Raw genomic sequence first — 7903 nt, 5'->3', positions numbered from 1 at the left:
GATGAGGAATTGGGGGGAGGGCAGAATTTATATGTTTTAGCTAAAAAGACATGAGAAGAGGGCTGGGAGGCTGAGGTAGAATGTTTGCCTAGTGAATACAGGCTTGGTGCAGGCGCCAAGACTGGGAAAACCAAAGCAATATATAGAAACAAGCTTCTGAGGAGGCAACTAAGGAAAAACGTTTTCAGAGTCACAGGGATGACCCTCATTAAAGCTCCTTTATGTTATGGCTGCATCCTTCTTGGGGTGCACCTCACAGACTTAAGTAAAAATCACTGGAGAGGACAAAGGGGGATTGTTTTAGTCAGGGGTTCCCAGAGAAATGAAACACTAGGAATTGCTACTTGCTCATGAGAAGCTGGAGACCCTGACAGTGGGTAGTATTGGAAGGCCTGAGAGCTGAAAGGCTGAAGACATAGACTCCAGCCGTATGTGCAGATAAGAACTCGAAGAGTTTGGCACGGAAGACCAACATCTCAGCTCAAGCAACTGGGCAGAGAGGGGCAGATGCAGCCTCCCCCTGCTTCTCATTTTGTTCAGTCTCTCACTGGAACAGATCAGGCTCAACCACCAGGAACAGTTGTACAGAAATTCAAATAACTCCCACATTGTTCAAGATTCACCAAGAAATGGAGTAGAGCCATATATCTGGGTATCCCATGGGCTGGCCAGGCTGATACATGAGCTATTATTGAACTATTACTCAACCTATATCTTTAATGATACTGTTGAGATGCCCACCATGCTTAAGGGAAAGCCAGCTTTAGCCTTCTTGCCAGGAAACAAAAGCCTACAGTATAAATAACTAGTTTATCTAGTAAAGAGTTCATCTAGTAAATAAATAGTTCATCTGTTTCTAGCTGAATGTATTTTTATATATTACCTCTTTAATCCCTAAACTAGAGACATTTTCTCTCTTTTTAGCCCTTTGATTCTTTTTTATTTCTTATAGTTTTGCTTTAGGACATAGATAGAAAGACTTATCAATGTACTTTTTTTCTTATAAGATACCACATGATAAAGCCCAATACTGATTCATCTGGATAGTCCACTACTTCTGGCAGAGCCCCTAAAGTGTAGTTAGTACTTAATAAGTGCACACACATATTTCTGTGCCTATATTGCATGTGAGTTATAGCTTTAATTTGCATTGTAAAAATTTGTGTGTGTGTGTGTGTGTGTGTGTGTGTGTGAGAGAGAGAGAGAGAGAGAGAGAGAGAGAGAGAGAGAGAGAGAGAGAGAAAGACTGTGCCTGTGAGGGTATGTGCAAAGGTGTGTGTATCCATGTGCAAGGAGGCCAGCGAGCAGTTAGCTGACTGTCTCTTCCTCAGTCATTATCTTCCCTGTTTCCTGAGACAGAGTCTCTCTCATTGAATCTGGGGTTTATAGATTCAGTTAGGCTAGCTGGCCAGTAAGCCCGAAGGATCTGTGTGTCTGCTTCCCTGGTACTGAGAACATAAGTGTGTGCCACCAAGCCTGCTCTTTTAAAAAAATATTTTATTCGAAATGATGTATGTGAGTTCAAGTCTCTACATAGGTATTTGCATGTAAATACTGATACCCTAGTGGACTAGAGGTGTTGGATATTCCTGGACCTGTAACTATAGGCAATCACGAGAGTCATTTGACGTGGGGATTGAACTTGGATCCTCTAGAAGAGCAGCGTGTGTTCTTAATTGCTGATCTCCTGGCATTTTTGTTTGCTGCGGCTGTTATTTTCTGTGGGGCTCAGATCATGTTCTCATGCAACACAGCCAAGAATTTCAGCACCTAAGCTGTCTCCACTGCCGAGGAGTAGATGTTAAGTCTAGAGTCAGTTAGAAGTAAACTCCGATCTTGGATCAACTCTGTTAGTGAGGTGGCTTTCAGCAAACCCTGACCATCATGGTTCGGCATCTTCAAGTCCCAGCTCAGATATCAATCACCTCGATTCTCCCTCCCAGATTCAGAACAATGATTTTCTCTCTGAATTCTCAGAAACACGAGTTTTTAAATTATTGTTGATATAAGAATGATCATTCTGCATGCGTTTCTGTTGCTTATCCTTTTCACTCCGTGTGCCTTAGAAATCTTTGTTTTAGCTCAACATACCTAGGCTCACCTATCTGGACAGCATAAAATTATAAGTCTGCTAGAATGCAATCATTCAATTATTGCCAAACATTTGTATTCTTTCCAGTTTCTGCACATTACGTAAAATTCTACACTTTGAGTGGATACATCTTCCTACCAGTGTGTAAATTCACTTATGCAGCTCAGACAGTGTCAAGTGCCCTCTGAAAGGATTGTAACCGTGAGTGGGAGTTGAAGCTGCTCTTCTCAGGTTCTGGAACTATGGTACCTCAACTGGGCCTGTCAGTGGCCAGTCAGGTGGCTCAACGGGTTTACTATTCCCCACCACCCACCGTGATTTTTCCATGTGCAGAGCAGTCAGTGCTGAGCAGAAATTCTCAGTCCACCAGAGAATTCCATCACATTCTTTGGTGGTGTGTTTAGTAAAATGGTAGTGGTCCTTTGAGGTCTTGCTTTCTGGCTTATAAATTGGGTGAGAAGACCTTTGGAGAGTTGAGATAACAGAAATGATGCAGAAGTGGAGTTCTACCTAACTGACTGCTGCCTTCTCCTCTGCCCTTCATCTAGTTAGCGTCCTTCAGCCACTGAATGTTTGGGAAAACTTCCTAAGAAGTCAAAAGCAGCATTGGTGTTGTGCGTTTGACATCAAGGTAAGATGAATCTTCCAGAAGAACATCTCCGGGTGGTTTGCTCCTGACAGGGACAGATGTGCAACAAGCATATTAAAATCAGATCAGCATTCAGATCACTCTCTACCCTTTATTCAGCCTCCAAGTGACAACACTGAGCAGATGAGTTAATTCCACTTGGCAGGGTCCCCACAATGAGGCATTGTGAGTGATTAGGGGACTCTACAAAAGCTAAAAGCATAAACCCAATTTCTGCCCGCCAGTTTGGCAACACGATAGTTGAGGAGTTATCATTTCAAATTTGCAGGCAAAATTCTTGTCACAAGAGAAATCCTAAGAAAAGATAAGGTAAGGTGCAAACCAAAGTACCCTGAGCCATGGCACTGAGGGAGCGCTATGAAAACCAGAAGCTATGAGTTTAGATTCAGGAATCAAACTAGTTACCTGGTCGACTGAAGAGGAGAAGCATCCTGCAGAATAGAAACACCTCAGTGTCAGGTACCATGCTGAGAAAAGCAAAACAGGTCTGCCTGAAAATATGGCTTTCTTTGTGATCAATCGCTGGAGAGACCGTTGAAAAATAATCGCAGATTAAATAAGAAAAGGCACTGTGGTTAGAATTGTAAAGAAAAAGAAAGCTGGAAAGTATAAGAAGACAATGTGAGGACAGTGTCTGATGAACATACAGTGTTCAGTAGTAACCTTGCAGAATATGGCTGAAATAGTCTTCGCCGTCCAGTATGACTGTCAGTCACACCAAAATAAACAAGAAGTGAAAGACCCAGCCCAGTCAGCTTTCACTTGCGGGTGTTGAAAGAGTTATCTCCTGATGTCTTACTATTGCCAGAGGTGTCTGTAATCTGCCCTTTGTCAATATCCCTAAACTAGGCAAAGATTACTGTTGCCAAACAACTTTGTCTTTGTCTTCTTACTAAACTTACAGCTAATACCTTTATATTAGTCAACTTTTCATCACTATAGCAAAATACCTGAGCTAATCAACTTATAAGAAGAAAATGTTTCCTTTGCCTTCAAAATTTAGAGGCTTCAGTTTAGCATCTGGTGAGGCCACTGACTTTAGACCTCTGTTGGAGAAGCTGGCTGCCAGTGGCAAGGAGCACATAACACATCAAGTCGGAGGCAGGAGCTAGGGTTCCACAGTGCTCTTTGATGGCACATGCTTGGTGGCCTCAGGACTGACTGACTACTCGATACACCTCCCAATGGTATCAGCTTGGAACTTTGTGGGAGGTTAGAGGTGCATTCACTATCCAGCCCTGGCAGCTCCCTTGTGGTGATGATGATAAATCCCAGAACAAATCTGTCATTTCAGGGGGGTTGGGGTGGGTAAAATTATCACTGCATGGGCCTGGTGCTCATGAAGCATTATATGACAATGTTAGAAGTCAGGGTGGTTTGAGGACACTGGTGACTTTGACTGCCAGCAGCATTTTCCTCCACTTTGAAAGCACGGAAGACAGAATGAACGCTTCGCTCAGCACACGGACAGCTCACTGATATGGGGCTGGGGTGTATTTCAAGTCATGACTTGCAATCTCTCAGAGCACATTTTAAAGCCCTCCCCCACACAGCAGGTCCAGGTCTGGAAACCAGAAAGTGTTTGCTGATTTGTGACGTGCACACGCTGGTGTAACTGACAGAGCCTCACCACTTTTCACAGACCGTTCTCTTCCAGGTCACCCCCACCCCAGCTCAGAAACGCTGTTTTAGATGAGATTAGAACAAGGCAACCTCATTAACCTTGGCACTCTGGCAGCTGCACTGGCCCTCAGCTCCTACGGCCAGTGAGCCTGGACCAGCTGTGATGCTCAGTGTACCTCCCCCTCACCTTTTTAGAGTGCAATGGCTCAGCTTGAATTTCTGAGTGACATTCCATTCCAGACAGACACCTGGATTCCCCCACTGAGTAGACCTGTATAGGCATTTGTGTATCCTTTGAAAATTATTCTTCAAATGCTGGGAATGTCAGGGTTTGTGCAGCTCCAAATCTGACATGAAAAATGAGATCTAGTGTATGTGCTTCAGATCAAAAAAGAAAATAAAGAAAACCAAACACCTATACCACTCCTCATGCCCATGGGTCCCTTACCAGAACACTTATACCCCCTCTTGCCCTTTCTTCACTGTTTGACTTCAGACTGTTTCTTCACTGTTCTCCAAGACTCTAATCAGCTCAACAAAGAACAACTTTCCTCCCTAAAAATAGGGTTCCTTCTATGCTTCTAGTACCAATGATCCTCTGGCTACATCTTGCTGGCTTAAGAAAGCACTCAAGTGAACAGGGGGTGTTTTGACATTGAGCTAGTAACATGTACCAAGATTATCCTCATCTCCTAGACTCCCTTACTGCTAGGCTGCAACCTCATGACTGATTCTGGTCAACTAGCTCCATTGTCAAGCTGTCATTATCATTTCTATGGCAGCAGGAAGTCGCTGCTAGAGCACTTTAATTGCCTTCCTCTGCTTATGGTGGTGACCTCAAAAGCCACAGCTTCCATAGATGGAGGAGATGACCCTTGACCTCTTACAAATATGAGAGAGAAATAAATCTTTATTGGCATATCATTTTGATTTTTGAGGTTTGTCTAGAATGACCTCTAATATACACAATTCAATTTTATCATCTTGAGTTGGCTACTCCAGGCCGAGTCTCTTGTTTTATCAAATGTAAAGATGTGCTTCATATTGCTTGTTCCAAGAAACACGCCTCATCCCGGGTTTCTTTAAAAATCAACACGGACAGTTCATTCTCTCCTCACAGTATCCCCTTATTGTCCTCAGTTTATAAGGGAGGAAAGAGAGACACAGGAAAGTTAGGAAGTTTGCCTGAAGTCACACAACGAGTACAAACAGTGTTAGCATAGTTAGCAGACAGGGCATATTTAGAGCAAAGAAATTATAAATTGTTTCTCTTAAATTCTACTTTAACTGGGTTTTCTGTTTTATCTGCTAAATCTGTATAACAGGGCCCACAGTCTGACCCCAGACTCCACAAGCTTCTTCATACAGTTCATTTTTCTCTTGGTTCTACACATGAAAGCAGACACATGTAAACAGAGAAATCACAATGACATCTGGCCACTGCCCTGGAGCTAATGTAATGTGGACTGTGACAAGGTGAAGACTGTATGTATCACATAAACAGTAGTCTTTGTTAAGCTATTACAGACTGCTGCTATGTGGAAATTTAGTTATTTTATTTCTAAAGCAATGGTTCTCAACCTGTGGGTTGTGACCCCTTGGGGGTTGCACATCAGATATTTATGACTCATAGTAGTAGTAAAATTACAGTTATGAAGTAGCAATAAAATAATTTTAGGGTTGAAACTCATCACAATAGGAGGGACTGTATCAAAGGGTTACATTAGGATGGTTGAGAACTACTACTCTAAAAGAAATCACAAACTCAGGTTTTTATATGAAGTTTTCCCATTTTAGAATTCTGGTAACTTCATTAACAACCATAACCTGCCTGAATCCAAATAACTGAAGACACAGAGGCTAGTTCTAGCCTTGACTCACCATTCTATGGTGATAAGGGCATAAATTCTTGCTTTCACAAAGGGACGTCTCCCAGGCCATTGTTCTGTTGGTCTTCAGGTCCTGAGAGACTTCTACATTGTTTTCTTCCTATGGGAGAGACATTCCCAAAACTGAAATGTGTGATTCGCATAATTCTGGTTAAGGGCTAATTATGGCGTCTCTGCTAGGACAACACATTGTACCGAGTGCCCACGGTGATGCCCATCTCACTAGGACAACACATTGTACCGAGTGCCCATGGTGATGCCCATCTCACTGTTTCATGAATGACACAGAAGGACAGCTGTAGGAGAGCGGGGGAGGGGCCAACCTGGCATGATGGATAGGTGAACACGGTTAGCTGGGAAAAGATGCACAGGGAAGATTTCAATAAGCTCAAAGATGGAGAGGTGAGGGACAGGGCATAAGTGAGGGCCCAGACTGAAGTCAGTTCTCAGTGTGATGTAATAGAAAAATACTTTTAGAACGTGGAACTTCAGGCTAAAAGGGTAGATTAAACACCATGTGGGAGAAGTTAGAATGAACAGAACAGTCTATAATCTTTGCACCGCACATCCATGAGGCATGCTACCTACCCCAAAACCCTCACTGTGTCTTCTCTGTTTGTCTGTGTGGGTGGTACAGCCTACAGTATTTCTGTTTTATACAGGGAAAGCTGAGTCATAGAAATTAATACATTTCCCCAATATGACAAAGAAGATCAAGGGGAAAAAAAAAGCAAGATTAACATATAGATTGCCTGAGTATAAAGATTTGCAAACTTTCTGTAAGGGGCCAACCAAAGCATGCTTTCATCTTTCTGGACCACACTGCATCTACTTGCATGGAAAAGCCCTCACAGACACCATGTGAATGAATAGATATGGATTTGTGCCAATAAAACTTTATTTATAGTAACAGGCAATAAGCCAGGCTTATCTGTGGCAGGTCTTTGCTAATGCCTGGTCTCTACTCTTTCCACACTACAGTTTCACAAATGCTTTCTTTAGGTAGTTGTCTTTTGAGTTCCCTGTTGGAATCTCTGGACCTAGAATAGAGACTGACCTGAAAACTGAGAGACTGATACATGTCTGTTGATCAAGTAGAGCTTATTTCCTGAAGTTTGATACAAAGACCAACAACCTGATTCAATTCCCTTGAGTAGGAGGAAGACATTCTTCCTACAGCCCTCTCACCATGTCTACTGAGGCTGCTTTAAAGCACCATGCTCCTGACAGTAGTCGCGATGATCCCTTCATGCCTGACCTACTTCAACAGAATCTCCATCTCCAGCCATCCCTTCAGATCACCCAATATCAGGCAGGAGCCTGATATTAACATCAGGCCTTCCTAGCTTAAAATTACTTGGTGGGATCCCATCCATCCCACTTTTTAAAAAGCAGGGTCTTGTATAGCCTAGGCTGACCTCAAACTATAGAACCAAGGATGTCACTGAGTTCTTGATTTCTCTTTTTACTTCCCAGTGTTAGGATTACAGGTGTGCACTACCACACTAGGCATCCCACCTTAGTTTGAATTAAAACGCAAAAACCCAGCTAGTGCAATAAATGTATTCATAGTCTACAGAGTCCTGTCAATCTCTGGTTTGGTTGGTGCCAGGCCCGGACGCACTCCTATAACCTAGCTCTTTCCTAAAC

This window comes from Micromys minutus, assembly GCF_963924665.1.
Source record: "Micromys minutus genome assembly, chromosome: 3".
NCBI classification, from domain to species: domain Eukaryota; kingdom Metazoa; phylum Chordata; class Mammalia; order Rodentia; family Muridae; genus Micromys; species Micromys minutus.
This window is presented reverse-complemented; position numbering follows the sequence as displayed.